Here is an 18,798-nt window from a genome sequence, read left to right as displayed (position 1 = left end):
ACCTCCAGGCAAACTCTATTCTTCCTCTGTAATTCTCTTCAAATATCCCTTCTTCCGAAGAAGCAACAGCAGAGATCTCAAGGCCCCGTGGAAACCAGGGATAAGGAGGAACTAATTAATTTACTTCCCCCCAGAAGTTAAAATAAATGCAGATGGGCTGAATACCAATCAAGCAGTAATCTTAAGGGCAAGGGAGAAGGACATGAAAAGACAGCCATCAGAAACAAATGAAGCAGCCACAGCAAAGCAACTCAGAGCTACAATCACTCCAAAAGCAGAAAGCAGGAAGAAGATACATATACTTGTGTCTACTCCAATGCACAAATATATGCTTATCCATCCCAATCATGCTCTACCTAACTAAGGCTTTCTCCATATCAGCAACAGTTCATCTCAGCACTGCAAAACAGGCACACAACCAGTCTTGATCAGCAAACCTAAACGGGCCTCGACACCAGTAAAAAATCCTACTATGCTTCTCTGCTGAGCCTGATTTCCTGCTCTGCCCAAAATCTACTTCAAACCATCTCTACTATCCACAATTACATGACAACTCTTCCCCCAACCCACCACCACCGAGTGCCTGTGTACACACGTACCTACACGTGCACACACAACATGGAGTTAAAGAAAGAAGGCTTCAGGTAGAAATTTCCTCAACTGACATACACCAATATCCTCACCTCTCCTTCCCTATAATTACAGGAGTTTGATCACTCCCTCATCATCCTAAAAACACTTTCCTTGGCTTCTCTCTAACGATATCCTAGTTTTCTTCCAATCTTTCTGGCCATTCCTTTGCAGGTTTATTGCACTCCATCACTCCATCCCTGGCCACACATGCACACACCAGTGTGGCCATATGTACTAGAACTCTTAAGGCCCAAGCATTTTTCTTCTGTTTCCTCCTTAGGCAAGTTTATTCAGGGCGCACAGCTTCCAACAGCATCTGTACAATAACTCCCAAATTTCCATCTCTGATCCTGACCTCTTTACTGAGCTGCAGACTCATATATCCAACTGCCTGTCTGGTATGTCAGACACCTTAGTTGTTAAAGTTAGGCCTCATTCCTCAGGGGAAAAATTCAAAGTCAAACCATTCACCAAGAGAATGTATTTTCTATGTAGATGGGCCCATGAACTAGACTTTTTATAAATACATATTCACGTTTATTGTGGTTTTGAATGGGCACTGAAAACTGAAACTGTCTTCACCAAGTTTACAATCTATATTAATTATCACTATACAGTTGTCTTCAACAACATGACTTTACTATTCCAGGAAACTCCTGCCCAGGCAGATAAGAGTTGCAAATAACTTCATTGTTCATTTCAGGAACTTCCCAAAAAACTCATATAAACCCACATCAGATTATTCAGTTTTTCAATAAATAGTAGCAAATGATTCTTCACTTTCCAAGTCTCTGAAAAATCTCACCTCAGAATCCTTGCCTTGCTATGTCTGTCAACCCTAAACTATCATATCATGATCCTTACCTAATTCTAATCAAGCCTCCCATTGAAATATTTACCTTAAACCAGACCCCAAACCCTCAATAAATACCCCACCTGTCCTTTCCTGTTTGCTCTTCTTTTCACCACAAACGTTAGGTAGTGAGGGATTCCGGGTCTCCCAGGGACGAAAGTGGGCTCTTTGCCTTGGTGTAATTGCCCCACCCTAATTATCTCCATGCCTGGGGGAGGAGGGAATACCCTACAAATCTGCCAATCAGAACTTGGCACGCCAGCTGCAAAAGAATGGAGAGGACTCTCTAGCCCATAGGCCAAGCAGCCTAAGTACCATAAAGTCTGGAACGTGACCTAAAACCCACCTGTGCAGTAAGACTCAGGTCATACAGCTCCCAACTGTCCAACCAAAGTTCCACGGTGGCATCTAAACCAGGGGGAGGTCCCCACCTGGATACCATAAAACAAGACCAGACCATGACCAAGCTTTCTTTTTCTGCTGCGACAAGGGGGCCGGTCGTCATCCATGGTATATGTATCTCACTTTGTAAACCTGTCTTGCTCTTGCTCTATAATCCCATCTTGCTCCCCCTCAATAGACGTCACCTCATGCTTGTCTTACTTTGGTGCGTCTGTTCATCCTTCGGTCGTTGAGTTCACCAAGAACCAAGAACACAGACAAGACTAACCTGACACAACCTACCACCCCCTGCAGATGTAAAGGTGATACTATCTTTGACCTCTATATGCAATTAACTCAACAGATAATTTCTGATAGTATTTTCTAGAAGCCAACATTCCACAATACGAGAGAGCTTCCCAAATGTCTGTTAAAAATTCAGTTCAGTGATACCAGTTTCCTCACAAGCAATGTGGAGAAACACGAATACTTTATAAAAAGGTTATGATAAATCATCACTCTACATTAGGCAGCATCGGCTGACATTACTGACCCAGTTTCTTAATGAGTTAAAATAGCTAATCGGCCCATTAATTAAATTTCTAAAGAATACCAAATAAAGAGTTTAGTAATCTCAGAGAGCCATAAAACCAGTGAGGAGTTGTAAAAAAGATGGAAAATAGATCACAGGTTTAATAAGCTAAGCGGGAATCCCATGAGAAACAAGATGGGGAAAAAATTGAATTAATATATGAATAATACATAATACTGATAATCAGTGGAAAAGTACCGTGAAATATACAATTTAACAGTGAAAAGAAACTTTAAGAGTTTTCATTACTGTAAAATCATTTATAAACTGTGATTCAGAATTACAAAACAATGAAATACTTAGTATTCCAGAAAGTTGAGACTTCTTATTCATCAAGAGTAAATGTATAAGCATTTCTTTTTACTACAGATCATTTAAGGCACCTACAGGGCCACAGGCATGCTAATGCAGGAGTAATTTGAAAGACAAGGTTAAGCACTTAAAATGTCTCAAGATTGGAAGGAATTAAAGGATTCAAATTTTAAAATCTCAATGTGAAAATGGAAACCACAAGTACTGGAAGAAAATATGAGTAAATTTCCTTATAGCTTTAGAGTGAAGACTTTTCTAAGTATACTTCAAAATCCAGAAAGAGACCAGCCTAAGCAAGAGTGAGACCCTGTCTCTACCAAAAATAGAAAAAAATTGGCCGGGTGTGGTGGTGAACGCCTGTAGTCCCAGCTACCTGGGAGGCTGAGGCAGGAGGATCGCTTTAGCCCAGGAGTTTGAGGTTGCCGTGAGCTAGGCTGATGCCATGGCACTCTAACCCAGAAGACAGAGTGAGACTATGTCTCAAAAAAAAAAAAACAAAAAACAACCCAGAAACATAAAAGAAAAAAATTACATAACCATATAAAAGTGAAAAGTTTTGCATAAAAAAATCATAATCTAAAAAACATGTATTTACAATCCACATTACCACAATAAAGGGCTAATCTCCATGCAGAGAACTCCTAAAACCAAAAAGAAAAAGACCAATGACCTCACAAGAAAATAAAGTACATGAGAGTTCACTGAAGAGACAAACAAGTAAAATATCTCTTAAATATATGAAAAATACCCAACATTGATGATAATGAGAGAAATACAATAGCTTGAGTAAAGCAGCTCTCATCCTATCAAACCAGCAAAATTCCAAAATTTTAACAACACATTAAGCTGGTGAGGCTATGGGAAAATAGGCCTCTTGTACATTGAGTAGTATGAAATGACAATTTGTCAATATCTAACAGAATTACAAAGGCATTTATTTTTAAAATAAAATTTTATTTTAGAATAGTTTTAGATTTACAGAAAAATTACAGATTTCCCCTAGACCACATAACCCATTTCTGCTATTAGAGTACATTTGTCGCAAATAAGGAACGAATACTGATACATTATTATTAACTAAAGTCCATTTAGTTAGATTTCCTTAGTTTATACCTAATTGTCCTATTTCTGTTCCAAGATCTCAGTTTACCACATTACATTATAATGGTCATGTCTTCTTTTTTTTTTTTTTTTTTTTTGAGACAGAGTCTGGCTCTATTGCCCTGGCTAGAGTGCCATGGCGTCAACCTAGCTCACAGCAACCTCAAACTCCTGGGCTCAAGTGATCCTCCTGCCTCAGCCTCCCAAGTAGCTGGGACTACAGGCATGCACCACCATGCCCGGCTAATTTTTTCTATATATTTTTAGCTGTCCAATTAATTTCTTTCTATTTTTAGTAGAGACAGGGTCTTGCCCTTGCTCAGGCTGGTTTCGAACTCCTGAGCTCAAACAATCCGCCCCCTTCAGCCTCCCAGAGTGCTAGGATTACAGGCGTGAGCCACCGCGCCTGGCCTTGGTCATGTCTTCTTAGGCTCTTCTTGGCTGTGACAGTTTTTCTGACTTCCCTGTTTTTGATGACCCTGACAGTTTTGAGGTATTTTACACAACGTTTCTTAATTGGGATTTGGCTGATGTTTTTCTCATGATTAGACAGGGGTTAAAGATTTTTGGGAGGACGACCATAAGGTGAAGTGCCATTCTCATCACATTATACTATCAACGTAATTTATGACTGTTGATGTTAACTGTGATCATATGACTTAAGAGAGTTTTTGTCAGGTTTCCCCTCGTTAAGTTACCCTTTTCTCAATTTTCCATGCTGTATGTACTCTTTGGAAGGAAGTCACTCTGTGTAGCTCACAATTAGTGAGTGGGGGTTATGTGATACTTCCTTGAGGGCTATGTATATATCTACTTTCTCTGCACAGATTTGTTTATTCTTCCCCATTTAGTGAATCATTTATCAATCAGCATGAATTCATAGATGTAATTTTATACTTTGGGTTATAATCCAATACTTCTTTATTTTGTTTCTCAAATTATTCCATATTGGCCATAAGAACTTTTTCAGTTGGCTGTGTCCCTTTGACATAGCCCATCCATCGTTTCTGAGTAGTTCCTTACTTTCCAGCACTGCAAGACACTCCAGGTTCATCTTGTATTTTTATTTCCTGCCCCAGTCCTAGAATCAGCCATTTCGCCAAGAAGGTCTGGTTCCTTTTATTGGAGAATGGTATTAGAAACCAAAATCTGGGCACTAGGTGTACTCATTGGTACTGGGGTATCACTGCTTCTAGGCTCTCTCAGCTGACAGAGCAAGAAAATATAAGACCTAAAGATTCTCATTCTCAGAATAAACTACACATCTGCATGTATAAGTACAAAATGTTATATGTAAATTGTTGTTCATTTGGCCTTGTAATAGCAAAACACAGGAAACAACTCAAGTATCTACAAAGGACCAAGTAACTAAACTGTGGTACATCCACATAATGAAATATTATAAAACTATTAAAAATAAAGATCTTTATATTAAAAGATCTCCAGAATAAAATACACAGTTGTTTGTAATTGCAAAAAGAAACACTGGAGGGATAAACAGGATACTAAAAGAAATGTTTACCTATAAAAAATGTGGGAAGAAAACAGGAAGGAACAAGTAAAGGAGGAAACAAGACTTATCTGTACATATTTCTCTATATGCTTTTGAGTTTTATCTATTCGAAAAAATTAAAGTTATAAAATGAATTGAAAATGCTTACAAAAGTGGAATGATTTGAAGGTTCAAATACTAAGAAAGGGGGAAAAAAGTTCATTTGTGAGGAGTAAATACATACTATGAGACAAGGTAGCTTACGTACCAAAAAAGTCTTTATAGGTTTAGTAAAACAGAGGTATTGCAAGTCAAACTCACTGAATTTAAAGTGCTGAAATGTACTACAGTTGCTAAAATTAGCCTACTCTCAGAAGCTCTATATAATTTAACTGAATTACAATTAAATGGATAGTGCCATACAATCACCTACGTTAGCAGGTAAGTTAGCAGGTAGTTAAAGTCTAAAGAACTGCAAAATCATCTGTAAAAGAACAATTAATATTTGTATTCTTGATTATAAGGTATGCTGATATTTATAATTAAATAAAAGGATCTACCATTTCTTCATTTTGTAAATCTACCATTTATATCTCTTATTTCCCCAACAAAATGGTAAGACCAATTTCTAACATACAGAAACATTTCCTTATTGGAAGATGAAAATGGAAGAGTTTGCCAATTAAACACACATTTCCAAGTGTTCCTAAGAGACAGTAAAACAATTTTGGTATCTCTGAGGTAAAACAAACTAAGAAAAAAAAAAAAAAGGAACAGGTAGCTCTTTTTACCATTTTTCACATGAAGAAGAAATACTCTGAGACTACTTCCGAACACAAAACGCTGTCCATCCAACTTTCGGAAGTACCTCGTTTGTAACTGTTCACAAAATTTTCCCGATGGCTTCACTGTAGAAAAATAATACTCTGCCTAAAAAAATGTTTAATATTAACAGCTCAATTCTATAGATGAATAAAATCCAAACTCTTTAGTGCAATATCTCCCTCTTCGATCTCATCTCCTGCCACTTCCTCCACAAGCAACCTTTATTTCCTTGTTTCTACTACATGGAAATACTCATTAGGCTGCAAGAGAATAAGAATATTTTTAAAGGAATGTAAAATATTTTCTCATACCCCCATTTTACATGTTCTTTTATCTGAGGAAGTGTTTCCATTCTCTCTTCTCTAATTTGTAAAACAAATTATCTTTAGCATCACCTCCTCTGAGAAATCTACCCAACATCCTCAGCTAAATGTCACTTCCTCCTTCTCTTCATGATAACCATAAGTTCACCTTTGGTGGGACCACGAATAAACTGATAAAATCTATCATAAACTACCTAATCTTTTATTGAGATTCTCTCAGTAAAACCTGGTATGATCTGGACAATAGACAAGAGGATGTCTATTCCAATTCCTGATGCCACTCTAACAGATATGCTGACATGGCTAGGGTTCAAGTTTGACAATAGGGAGATCAGTTTTGAAGAAAAATCTAGGAAGATGAAAGGGCCAATTGCAATTTTCCTCCCATAAACTTTCTTTAGTGTCACCCTTAGCTCTGTATTTTTTAACCTGCCATTTATAAAAGTAGAATAAAAATACACATATAAGAATATCAAAATTTTTAGGAAAAAAAGTGTTTTGCCATACCACATATAATAGATATATTACAATGCACTGCTAATTAAAATAAGCTGGAACAAGTATAAAAATAGATCACCAAAACAAATTATCTCAGATATCTTTTTAAAAATTATATATAACAATTCAATATAAAACAAAGAAAGTATCACAAAACGATAATAAAAAAAAATAAGATGTCAGTATTCAGGGAATGGTAACAGTTTTCTCTGTAGCAATTTAGGGGAGAAATATAGTGGGGAAGGGGGGAAAACAACATCCCAGCAATCAAAGAAATTCAAATACAAGTAATTTCATCTTTCTATAAACCAATTATCAAAAGCAAATATTTTAAATACAATGTCACTAAAAATAGATGTGGCACATTACTAGTGGTATTGGTACAACACCCAATACCAGAAAAAGGTTCACAGACTTTGGGAAATCCACTTCTGGATATCTACGTACCCTAAAGAAATGTAAAATGAGAGGAAGGGGTAGAAAGGGGTGTCACAGGTTCCAGTTTGTCACAGCACAATTTAAAATAGTGAAAAATGAAAAGCAGTAGTTATCAAACACTGTAAAATGGTTAAATCTCTTTTGATGGACTGATGCAAACACTAAAAATGATAGCCATACAAATTATTTGGTACCTTAAAGAAAATTAAGTTACGTTATAAAAAGGATCTTGGAGTTGGACACGGTGACGCGTACCTATAGTCCCAGTTACCCAGGAGTCTGAAGTGAGTGGATCACTTGACCCAGGAGTTTGAGACCAGCCTGGACAAGACCCCATCTCAAAAAAAAAAAAAAAAAAAGAAAAGAAATAAAGGATCTTAAATGAAAACACAAAACTTTATATAAAAAAAAATACAAAGGGAATATATGAAGTACGCTAGGGAATTTAGATTGTCTCTTTTTTATATTAATATATATTCTTAGATTTTAAAAATAATTTGCAAGAACATAATAATTGAGACTATACAGATAGAAAACAGTAACACTGGTAAGAAACGAGCTAAACAGTAACACAAAAACATCTACTAGAGGAATAAATTAAATAATTAGAACAGAGAATTATATATAAACTTAAGAAAATTCTCCACACCTGGTAAAACTAGACGGCCCAAAGTAGAATAAAAAGGGAGGAAAAAAATAAGATGGAATGACGGGAAGTTTTAATCACTTTGTCTTTACTTTAAACTTAATTCACATATGAGTGGTTCCTTCCCTTAATACGGTGCTAAATCCCAGACCAATGTTTCTAGAACTCCAGGACCCACCAAGAATTGCCTGGAACATTAAAAACCCAAATCCAGAGATTCCAAATCACTTGTTTTGGGACAGAGCTAGAGATTACACACATATGCCTTTAGTTTTTTTTTTTTCCTTCCGAATCAATAGTGCTTTTGAAGTTCAAGTTAAGGCCATTCACCTAGAAGAAAAACATATGATAATAAACAATAACATAAGATAATAAATAGTAAGCATCCATGCAGATTTTATGACAACGAACAAAGTGCAAAGTCAGATTCTTCTTTGGATGGGCAAGTTTTATGACCAGTTATTCTATTTTAATTTCAGAAAAACCTAACAGTCACACACATGAGTAATTAATAAGGAAAGCAAATAGCGTCTAGACTGTTAAGATGTCAAACAAGTGGTAAAGCACAGGCCTAAAGACGAACAGAAAAGAGCAAATGGTTGAAAGAAAAATGTGGTTAACTCTAAGGAAAAGTTTATCAATATGCTTACAGGAAGATTATGACCTCTTTATTCCTAATGGTCAATAGATAAGAAACAACAATGGATATCACAGATTATTTGGTCCACTGGTCTGTTTACAACCCCCTCCAACATACATGAAGGATGCAACACATACTCATCAGTAACATTAACTCACTAGCACAGTGATTCTCAAATTGGGTGGGAGTGGAGAGGCATTTTAGAAAATCCCAGGAGGTATGCATAGCTTAAAAAGCCAAAGAGATGATTTTAATGCAATTGTCCTTGTGAATCACTGATTTAGACATTCATCAATCTGAAGTTGATGGATGGATCAGTTAAACAGTTTTATTACCATTCTTTCTTTTCATTACATAAAGAGTAATAACCATAATAACTGATAATTGTTAGTGTTTACTATGTGCAAGATACTTTGCAAAGTGCTTTATGGTCATTATTTCGTTTAATTCCCATAACTGTATCAAGTAGGTTCTGTTATTTATTTCCCAATTTAGAAGAAACTGACCCTTAAAAATGTAAGTAACTAGCTCATGATCACATGGTTATCAGTTACTATTGAAGTAGTCTTTACAGGAAAAAAATGAAAACATATAACCAATTCTAAGTTTTATGTAATGGAAACTTGAGTTGCAGATTTTTCTCCCAAAAATGTACCTAAAATAAATGTTTCAATGATTCTATAGCTTCTTGGGAAGAAAAGGGATCAGAAGAAAATGAAAATTTAAATAATATCTGGGCGAGGGAGGGACTGACAAAAATCCATGCTCAAAAACTTAGGAGCAAAAATTATTGTAAAACATAATGCTGACTCCACTGTTTCTGAAATAACAAATGTAAATAAATAAATCATGATCACAAAAGTTTAATCAATATAAAAAACTGTAATGTTTTAAGATCATGTAAGTTGAGGAATTTGAAAAAGCACTGGATCTCACAAACTGTGAAAATTTATTTTAAGTGTCACATTTGAAACAAAATGGCAGCAAACCATAATACCAAAATGATTTCTAAAATAAATTTGTTACTTATAACACACTATAGCAGAGGTATAATTGAAAACTCAATTCTTAAAAAGTCTTTAAAAAGTAGACCATAAAAGTGTTTATTTAATTACATTAATTCTATTGAAAAATGAAGTTTCTTGTCAACTATACACATAAACTATCAGAGTAGCATGAATTGACATCTGAGTACAACTCTGTACTTACTCAGTAAGCACATTTCAGTCTAGTGCACACCTTGAGCTAAATTTCCTCAGGGATGAAATTTTTTTCAGATAAACCAAATTTTACTCTTGATATTGACCAATATTTTTAGACTTTTAGAAACAAGTATTTTCTTTAGATATATTGTAATTTTCTATTCCCAATTTGTCTAAAAAAACAACACTCTTTGAAGGCTACATCCCTTCTCTCCATTTTCACTAACAAGTTAGTACAACACATGTGTAATTAAAAAGTCTAAATAATGCCAAATTATTGCCCCTCCAAGTTGGCCTACAAACTGCTTCTATATTACTCACACAACTACCATCAATATCATGTAGCTCCAATATTCAAAACCTTTGATGGCTTTTTATTTCCTACTATATCAAAACTTATTCTTGACTGTTTCTAGGCCATGACTACTTCTGACCCTAATTTCCATCGCGTCATTCTCCTAATTCTATCACTTCATTCAGTCAAACAATACATAATATGGGAGAAAGACAGAAATGAAAATAAACATGGTAGCTAGCCAAAAGGGGGAGAGATTTGTAAATAATTAATTACAATATAATGTATTAAGTACTACAGTAGACATAAATGCCATATAGCAGAACCACCACAACTCTGTCGGAATGGAATAAAGACGACTTCGGAGGAAGTGACATTTGAGCTCAAGTCAAAACTGAGACTTTCTCTCTGAGTAAGTGTCATAGCATTGTAATATCAACACACCAGCGTCCTCACCTTGGTACCCTAGCACCTACCATAGTGCCGACTACAGGGTAGGCAGGCACTTCAGACATGGGTAGATGGATGGATGGATAGAAAGAAGGAAAATGCAATAAAAAGATAAGACACATACATAAAGAATAATAGATTAAAATGGGGAAAAACTGGAAGTAGTTATTCAGATAAGAAACTCTTACATAAGAAAGTAACACAAAAAATAAATCTAAAAGATATTTAGGAATTAAAATTAACGGGTTTTAGTGTGACTGACTGTGCTGGGGGAAAGGAACACAACGGAAAAGCATAAGAAGGTGCCAAAGTTTTTGGCTTAAGTGACTAGGCTGACGGTGGTGCTATTCACTGTGACTGGGAATGGAGGTAGGGGATAATAAGTTCAGTTTAGGTAAGGAGGCACTAAGGCATCATCTGGGAGGTAGCTGGAATGGAACTCAGAAAAAGAGGTCTGGATGAGAAATAAAGAAGTAGAGATCATCGGCATATAGGTGATGAGAACAAAGCCGAAAATACAGATGAGACTGCCCAGGGAACACACAGAACACAAGAAAAGGGCTGTGGACAGAACATCCAGGAGACCAATATTGCTGTTATTTCACATGTTACAATACTGCCACATTATGTTTTTGCAACACACACAATGACTAATACAATGTTGTTGAGGATGTAACAAATGCTTTCAAAACACTTACTCATTGCACACCTGAATTGACAAATCAAATTTATTAAGTCAAACTGAGCCATAAATAAAGATTACTTCTTAAAACTAATTTGATAGGACAGATACAAAGGGCTAAAGCCTGTTTAAAAATCCAAATTTACTTCAGAATCAATGAAAAGCTTCTTTTCTCACCAGAAATAGCAGTGTAAGTCAATAATATAAAATATTAAAATCTGGAATTGTTATACTTCAAAGAAGTTTATTTTAAAATACTAAAAATACATATTAACTGATTTAAAGGAGAATGCCTCTAAATTTGGAGTAATAAGAGCTTCAATATAGTTGATCATTTTTTTACTATCAATTTTTATTAACCTTTGTTTATATTGAACATTAACACATACTAGTAACAAATATTAATCACGTCAATTATAATAGTAGAATTAAATTTATAACTTGAAAAGGCCAAAGTAAGTAACTAATCTAGAATACAGTGAAAGAAAAGTTATCTTTGGGTCCTTTTCCCATTGTTTACAAACATGCACACAAAATTTAGAGTATTGTTAAAAGTATCTATACTAACAAGTGTATGAAAAGAAGCAAGAATATGCCATTAAAAGGGAGACAAAATCTTTTTTTTTTTTTTTAAGTAACCTTTACGGCAACAAAAGAAAGCAAATTTTCTTTCACTGTTTTTCACTTTAATGGACCACTTTTCAGGTCAAGTTAATAACACTTTCTGTTCTTCAGATGTGACCAAGAGATAAAATATATATTAACAATACTAATTTGCAATTTTTCTATCATAAGGGTTAGTTTTCAATATGAAAATTTATTATGAAAAATGTACAATCTGGTCTGATACTTCCATTTTTCACTGGTATATAGCCACATATTAATAAAAATGTAAGTTCAAAATTTATTCCTTAATTAAAGAAATTCCAACACCAAAACCAACAGATGTGTGTGTGTGTCTGTGTGTGTGTGTGTGTGTGTGTGTATAAAAAATTCATCTACCTTAAGACAAAATTTTCACCCAATACTGACACAACCTACATAGCATCATGCATCTGGGCTATCTTCCCTTTGATGGCATACGCTCGGATAATGAAACCTCATTTTAACACATGTAAAATCAAAATAAGTAAAATAAGTAAACATATAAGTTTTTTAAAAAGGTAGATAGTATTTGTATTGCAATGCCAAGTATAATTTTTTTGCTTTTCAGCACCCATATTCATTTCATTTTATGTACAAAGAACTCTGATAAATCCATGACTAAAAAATCTACAAATATTTTCAATATGTTTTTAGCACCTTGATTGTAATCTAATTTTGATGAGCTTTTCTAATTTTACCTCTGTTTAAAGAGCACAGACACTAACATTGACTTTTTAACATCTCATCCCCATAAAAGGAGGAATAGTGATTTGAATGCTTAAACTGGAATGTCACCATAGCAGTAGGATCCTGGAAACAATTACTTAACCTCAGGTCTTTGTTTCATCATATGAAAACGGGAATAATACCTATATGATGGGCTTATCATGAAGATTTAACAAAATAACACTTAGCATAATGCCTAGCAGAGAAGGTAACTTCTTTCACACAGTTTCTGCTATGGCTAAATGTATGTGCCCAAAGTTCATATGTTGAAGCTCCAACCTCCCAGTGTGATACTTACTTGAGGTGGATTTTGGGGAATTAATTAGATACAGATTAGGTCCTGAGAGTAGAACCCTCATAATGGGATTTGTGCCCCTGTAAGAAGTGGAAGAGAAAAAGAGAGCTCTCTCTCCTCTTCTCTCTCCCCCCTCCACCTGCAGGCAAGGAGGAAAGGCCTTGAGAGCACAGGGGCAGGAGGCAGCTGACAAGGCAGCCAGTATCCAGATCTCAGACTTCCAGCCTCCGGAACTGTGAGAAAATATATGTCTGTATTTTAAGCCACCCAGTGTATGGTATTTTGTTAGGGCAGCCTGAGTAAACTAAGACAGGTAACATCAAAAAATATTTTTAAAAAACTTTGGATAGCAAGATAATTTTTACCTCATCCCAATATACCATAGATGTGTAATCTACCTCCTCAAATATATTAATAGTATTCAGTATCATAAGTTACTGCAGAATACAGTAACATTATTTATCAGATTTTCTGGTAGATGTCTATTGATTTTCTATGTTGGCCAACAGGGAGAGGAAAACAGGCTAGGAATGGTAAACTACACGCAGGTGTATTCAATAGATTTTTCTGGCCCTTGGCAATCCCTCTTTTCCACGTCAATATTTTGCAGATATCAAAAGTAACCCAACTAACTATATTGGAAATAAAATGACAAAGGATCCAATAATGACAGTAAGAATTCTTAAAAGCCAGTCTAATTGGTCTTCTCCCCATCAGTTCAAAGAAATCGCCAATTACTCAGTATGTTGAATGCTACTGAGCTATACCAGGTTTCCTATTATAGCCAGTTTTTCACTTTACAATTGCTATATAAAGCACATTTTTAAATACCATAATCATATTGTTTATCTTCAGCACGTAAAATGCAAATTACCAATAAAATACACATTAAATAATATTTCCTATTTAACAGTTTAAGCAAAAATTACTTATTCAAGAGAACCCAAAACTGTTCTTCCTTTCCACATATGAAAGGAGAGACAATTTTTAAAATAGATCAAATACCCTAGAGAATATTTTTGTATGCTGGATTTAACATATTTTTTAACAATACAGCAATAAATTCATTAAGTAATTATCCATCCTGGAAATATATAAACTATATAATAGAATGCCTGGATATGACACTATAATTTTATTATATAAAGACTAGGGAACAGGCCAGGCGCGGTGGCTCACACCTGTAATCCTAGCACTCTGGGAGGCCAAGGCAGGTGGATCGCTCAAGGTCAAGAGTTCGAGACCAGCCTGAGCCAGAGCGACAATCTGTCTCTACTAAAAAATAGAAAGAAATTATCTGGACAACTAAAAATATATATATAGAAAAAATTAGCCGGGCATGGTGGCGCATGCCTGTGGTCCCAGCTACTTGGGAGGCTGAGGCAGAAGGATTGCTTGAGCCCAGGAGTTTGAGGTTGCTGTGAGCCAGGCTGACGCCACGGCACTCACTCTAGCCCAGGCAACAAAGCAAGACTCTGTCTCAAAAAAAAAAAAAAGACTAGGGAACAGCAATAAAGATTCAAAATGTAATACCTTATAAATATTCAGCATTATTAGACAACAACAAAGAAAATAGGGCAACAATTTTGTGTTCATGTAGCTTCTTTAATATTACGGGCCATCATCATCTCCACTTTGAAATAGCAACCTCAGTTGCCATTGTAGCTTCCATTTTTCACAGTAAAATAGGTGCATTGTTTTTCATTTAGTACAAATTCACCAATGAAGGGAAAGAAGGAAAATATTGCTGAAAATAAGGGAAAAAACAAGCCTTGACCGAGCAAAGAAAATGATTTTATTTGCCATCTCTTTCTATCATAACTGTAGGACTGAACCAGTGTCTGAAAACTAAACATATCAACAAACATAAACATTAAAATCTGCTTAGTCAACAGTTATTCTGTGTTACAAAACAAATAAAATTTTAATTTTCTATTTTTGTAAACTCAATGACTGATTATTAGAACACTAGATTAAATGTTTTAAATGGTGGGATAGGGTAGGGATAGGTCCCAAAGTTCAGAGACTGTCACTAAATTGAAATCTCTTTCACAATTTTTATAGTGTCAACGCTGTAATGGCAGCAAGCAGCAAGATATCAACATTCATGTCCTTATATTAAACGTATTAGCATGGTAGCTTTGTATTCTGGTGACCTTGTTCTAGATCGATTCCTCCAATTTCACCTTTATTTACTATGTATCTTTATTTCTTTTTTTCTTCTGCTAATCAGAGTTACATATGACAGCTGCACTATTTCAAATATCTAACACTGAAAGTGACTTTGTTAGGCCTGAATCTAAGCATGAGAATTTCACATTTTATAGAAGCTTTATATTTTTAGTACAGTAACAGGCAAATTAAGATATTAACAAGACTTTATTCCACATTTACTTTTTCTTCTGATTGTAAAAGTAATGTGAAAATTTGTAAAATACCAAAATGAATTTTTTTGATCACCAATAAATCCCACCATCCAGAAACCTTGGTAACATTTTGGTAGATTTCCTCCAAGTAACACTTAAATTTTGATTATCTAATTAGATACTAATAAATATGCAAGAAAAATCAATGTATGCTCAATATGGTCTTTCAATAAATATTATATAAAATATCAATTATTAATAATCCTATTAATTTCACTTTAGGTCTCTAAAATGTTTTAAATGGTGGGATAGGGTAGGGATAGGTCCCAAAGTTCAGAGACTGTCACTAAATTGAAATCTCTTTCACAATTTTTATAGTGTCAATGCTGCAATGGCAGCAAGCAGAAAGATATCAACAGTCATGTCCTTAAAAAGGCTTTCCTTTTATTTTTTTCCATTCGTATGTGCATAATGTTTTTATTTTAATTGTAAAAATAATCAATAATAACTACTTATATTTGCATAGTAATTTTACAGACGCTTAAATTCAAAGACAGCAATTCTTTTTTTCTTTTTTTTAAGCCCAGCATTCAAATTGTTAGTACTTCTGGCTTAGGAGATGGTTTGCCAAATAAAAAGATAACATTCTTTATATTCCAATATTCTCTCTAATAACATAAAAAATACATAAAGAATATTCCTTAAATATAGTCACATTTTTTCTTTTGTTTCAACCCATTGTTTATGGAAGTATGCAGATGTTAGAATTACAAAGACCAAAATGACTTCATCAACAAAGCAACATCCCAACGTTTAATAAATAAGCCAACTCCTCAGGCTCATAAAAGAACAAAACCAAACCAATGCTATTACCACTAGAATTTTTTTTTCTTAAAATTTACTCTTATTTCTACCTTAGAGTCTTTGGTCTACTCAAAGCATCAAAGGTCTCAAAATCACATTCATTTTCTTCTGTCCAATAGTTAACGAAGTAAGCCTAAAACACAGTAACTCATCTGTTACTTTGATCTTCTTACACAAACGACTTTAAGAGAAATCCTGCAACAAACACTCAAAAAAAAGAAACAGCATAGTTTGAGGAAAGAACTGTCTTTAAGTCAAGCATTTCCTGATAAGTGAAAGAAGGTCTGGCTGTCAGTCAGGAATACACTTTGCTGACCCTAGGAACGGCCAAGACTCAAAACAAAATTTGTCACTTCTGTATCCAGAAAGTGACCTGTTATGACCTGATATTAATTTGGCTGTGAGGTGATAAAACACGACCAACGACATGTCTTTGGTGGACATATTAATATAAAGGAGTAGCGCCACAGATTTCAGCTAAATGCTTTTGCCATTTTTGCAGAAGAAAAGCTAATTGTTAATGGCCATGTGACATTATAGATCCCAGAAAGGAAAGGGTGGGAGGAAGAGAGAGGAGTTCAAGGCAGTTCAGGGTCAGAACAAGCTCAGGCATCCTGTCATTAGCAAACGTTCCCCAAACTGAAGGCAAAATACCGCTTACCCGAAAAGGAGTGGGTGAAAAGGAGGGGGAGAGTGTGGGGGAAACCACAGGAGAGGCAATGTGGCAGTATGGGGGTGATGGCAGGGAGGGAATCTGGAGCTATCCAGCTGAGATGGGGAGCAATAACATCGGGCACAAAAACGCCGAGAAAAGCCAACTGCGACGGAGACACCACTTGGCACCCTCACCCCCCATTTTCCCTTTCCCATCGGTTCTTTGGGTTTCCCACATTCCCTCCACCTCCGCTCTTGACCAACACTCCGGAGTGTGACCCGCCAGCAGGAGGCTGCCTTGATCTTTGTCTCGGCCCGCTCCCCACGCGAGGGCTCCTCCTCCTCCCCGCGATCCCCACCCGCGCACAGCCGCGGAGTCTCCAACGGAGCTGGAAGAGCCGCGGCCGCCGCCCCCTCGCCCACCTCCCGCGGACCCGCGCCCTTCCTTCCCCTCCTAGGCTGCGCCGCCCGCGCCTCCAGCTCCACCCTCGCCGAGGGGACCTTTGTGTCTCGGGAGACTTGGTGCCTCTTCCCCTCCTCCGCCCCGCGAGGAGACCGGCCTCCCCTGGAGACCAAAGCGGCAGCAAGCACCGGAGGCGGCGCGGCGGCTGCAGGCGCCTCCCGGGAAGGAGCGCGGCAGACACTCACACCCCACCCACCCCCGGAAATGCCTGGGCGACCCGGGGTCCGCGCTGGACCCAAGGGCTGACAGGCATACGCGAGCCCGCCGCGCCTCCGCTCTCAACTTCCCAGAGGGGCCAGAGCCTCCCGCGCCCCCAGCAGCCCTCCGCTCCGGCCTCCGTCCCACGCACCCTCCCGACCTCTCTCGGCCCGGGGCTGCAGGGCAGCAGGGGAAAGCGCCGCGCGGTAGCCGGCCGCCAACTCACCAGCAAGTGCGGGGACCGCGTCCCGGGGCGAGGCGAGGCGAGGCGAGGCGGAGGGAAGGAGGCTCCGCCGACGCCCGCGGCGGCCGGATGCAGGTCCGGGTCCCAGCAGCCGGCAGAGCCGAGGCGTCTCCGAGCCCAGGCCTCCGCCGCCGCCTTCCGGCTCTCGCCGCGGGTCCGGAGCCTCCGGGAGGGGCCGCGGGTGCCTCACGCGTTGCCAAGCCCCCTGGTCAACATGGCTCCCGGGCCGCCGAGCCGCGCGGACGGCCCACTAATCCCCTCGGAGAAGCCGGGGCGGGAGCGAGGCAGGCAGGCAGGCGCCGGCGCGCGCTGGCTCCTTCTTCTCGCCGGCTCCGGGACCGGACCGTGGGGAGCGGAGGAGACTGCGGGCGGCCGCTTTCGCTCCCTGCGTGTGCGTCGCGTTCTCACTCGGCGGCTGCGGACTGACGCCTCCGCCTGTTCCCCGGAGGAGAGTGAGAGAGAAAAAAAGACTTTTATTGAAACGATCCAACCAGCGGCGGCGGAGAAAGGCAACCGGCCGCGGGAGCTTCCCCCACCCCCGCCTGAGCAGCTCTCCGGGGCAGCGCGACCCCTGCCGGCGGCGGCTGAGGGCGGGGCCTGCGGGCCGGGGGCGGGGCCTGCGGGCCAGGCTGGGGCGGGTATCCCGGGGAAACCCCCGCCCCGCTGTGGGGTCCTGGGCCTCCCTCGCGTCGCTTCTGGAACGGCGGGAGCGAGAAGAAGGGGCAGTGCCAGTGCACAGCGATGGGGGAAGGAATTAGCCAAATAACCCAGCCCCTTCATCTTTCTCCCACCCCCGAACAAAATCAAATCTCTTGCTTAAATCATCCAAGTAATTATTGTTTAAGGTGTTCATGCTACAGTTCTCCACTGGCTTCTCTAGAGAGTTGGTGTCAAAGGACCCACACTGAAACATGTTGATTGCTGCAACTTTTCTGCATTGTTGTGGGGGGTGGGTACCAGTGCCGCAGTCATTCACGCAC

General features: G+C 38.3%; 1 protein-coding gene across 1 annotated transcript in view; it reads right to left on the bottom strand.

Annotated features, from left to right (window-relative positions):
• The window catches only part of CDK17 (cyclin-dependent kinase 17), a 96,863-nt gene extending 78,476 nt beyond the window's left edge, over nucleotides 1-18,387 (bottom strand). Inside the window, exon 1 of the mRNA XM_012664044.1 lies at nucleotides 17,801-18,387. The gene's annotated coding sequence lies outside the window, so the exon portion shown is untranslated. The remainder of the gene's footprint in view (nucleotides 1-17,800) is intronic.
• Nucleotides 18,388-18,798: the final 411 nt, after the last annotated feature.

This window comes from Propithecus coquereli, unplaced genomic scaffold (genome assembly GCF_000956105.1).
Source record: "Propithecus coquereli isolate 6110/MARCELLA unplaced genomic scaffold, Pcoq_1.0 Scaffold85, whole genome shotgun sequence".
Classification (NCBI taxonomy): Eukaryota; Metazoa; Chordata; class Mammalia; order Primates; family Indriidae; genus Propithecus; species Propithecus coquereli.
The sequence above is the reverse complement of the archived record's forward strand: the minus strand, read 5'-3'. Positions and strand labels throughout refer to the sequence as shown.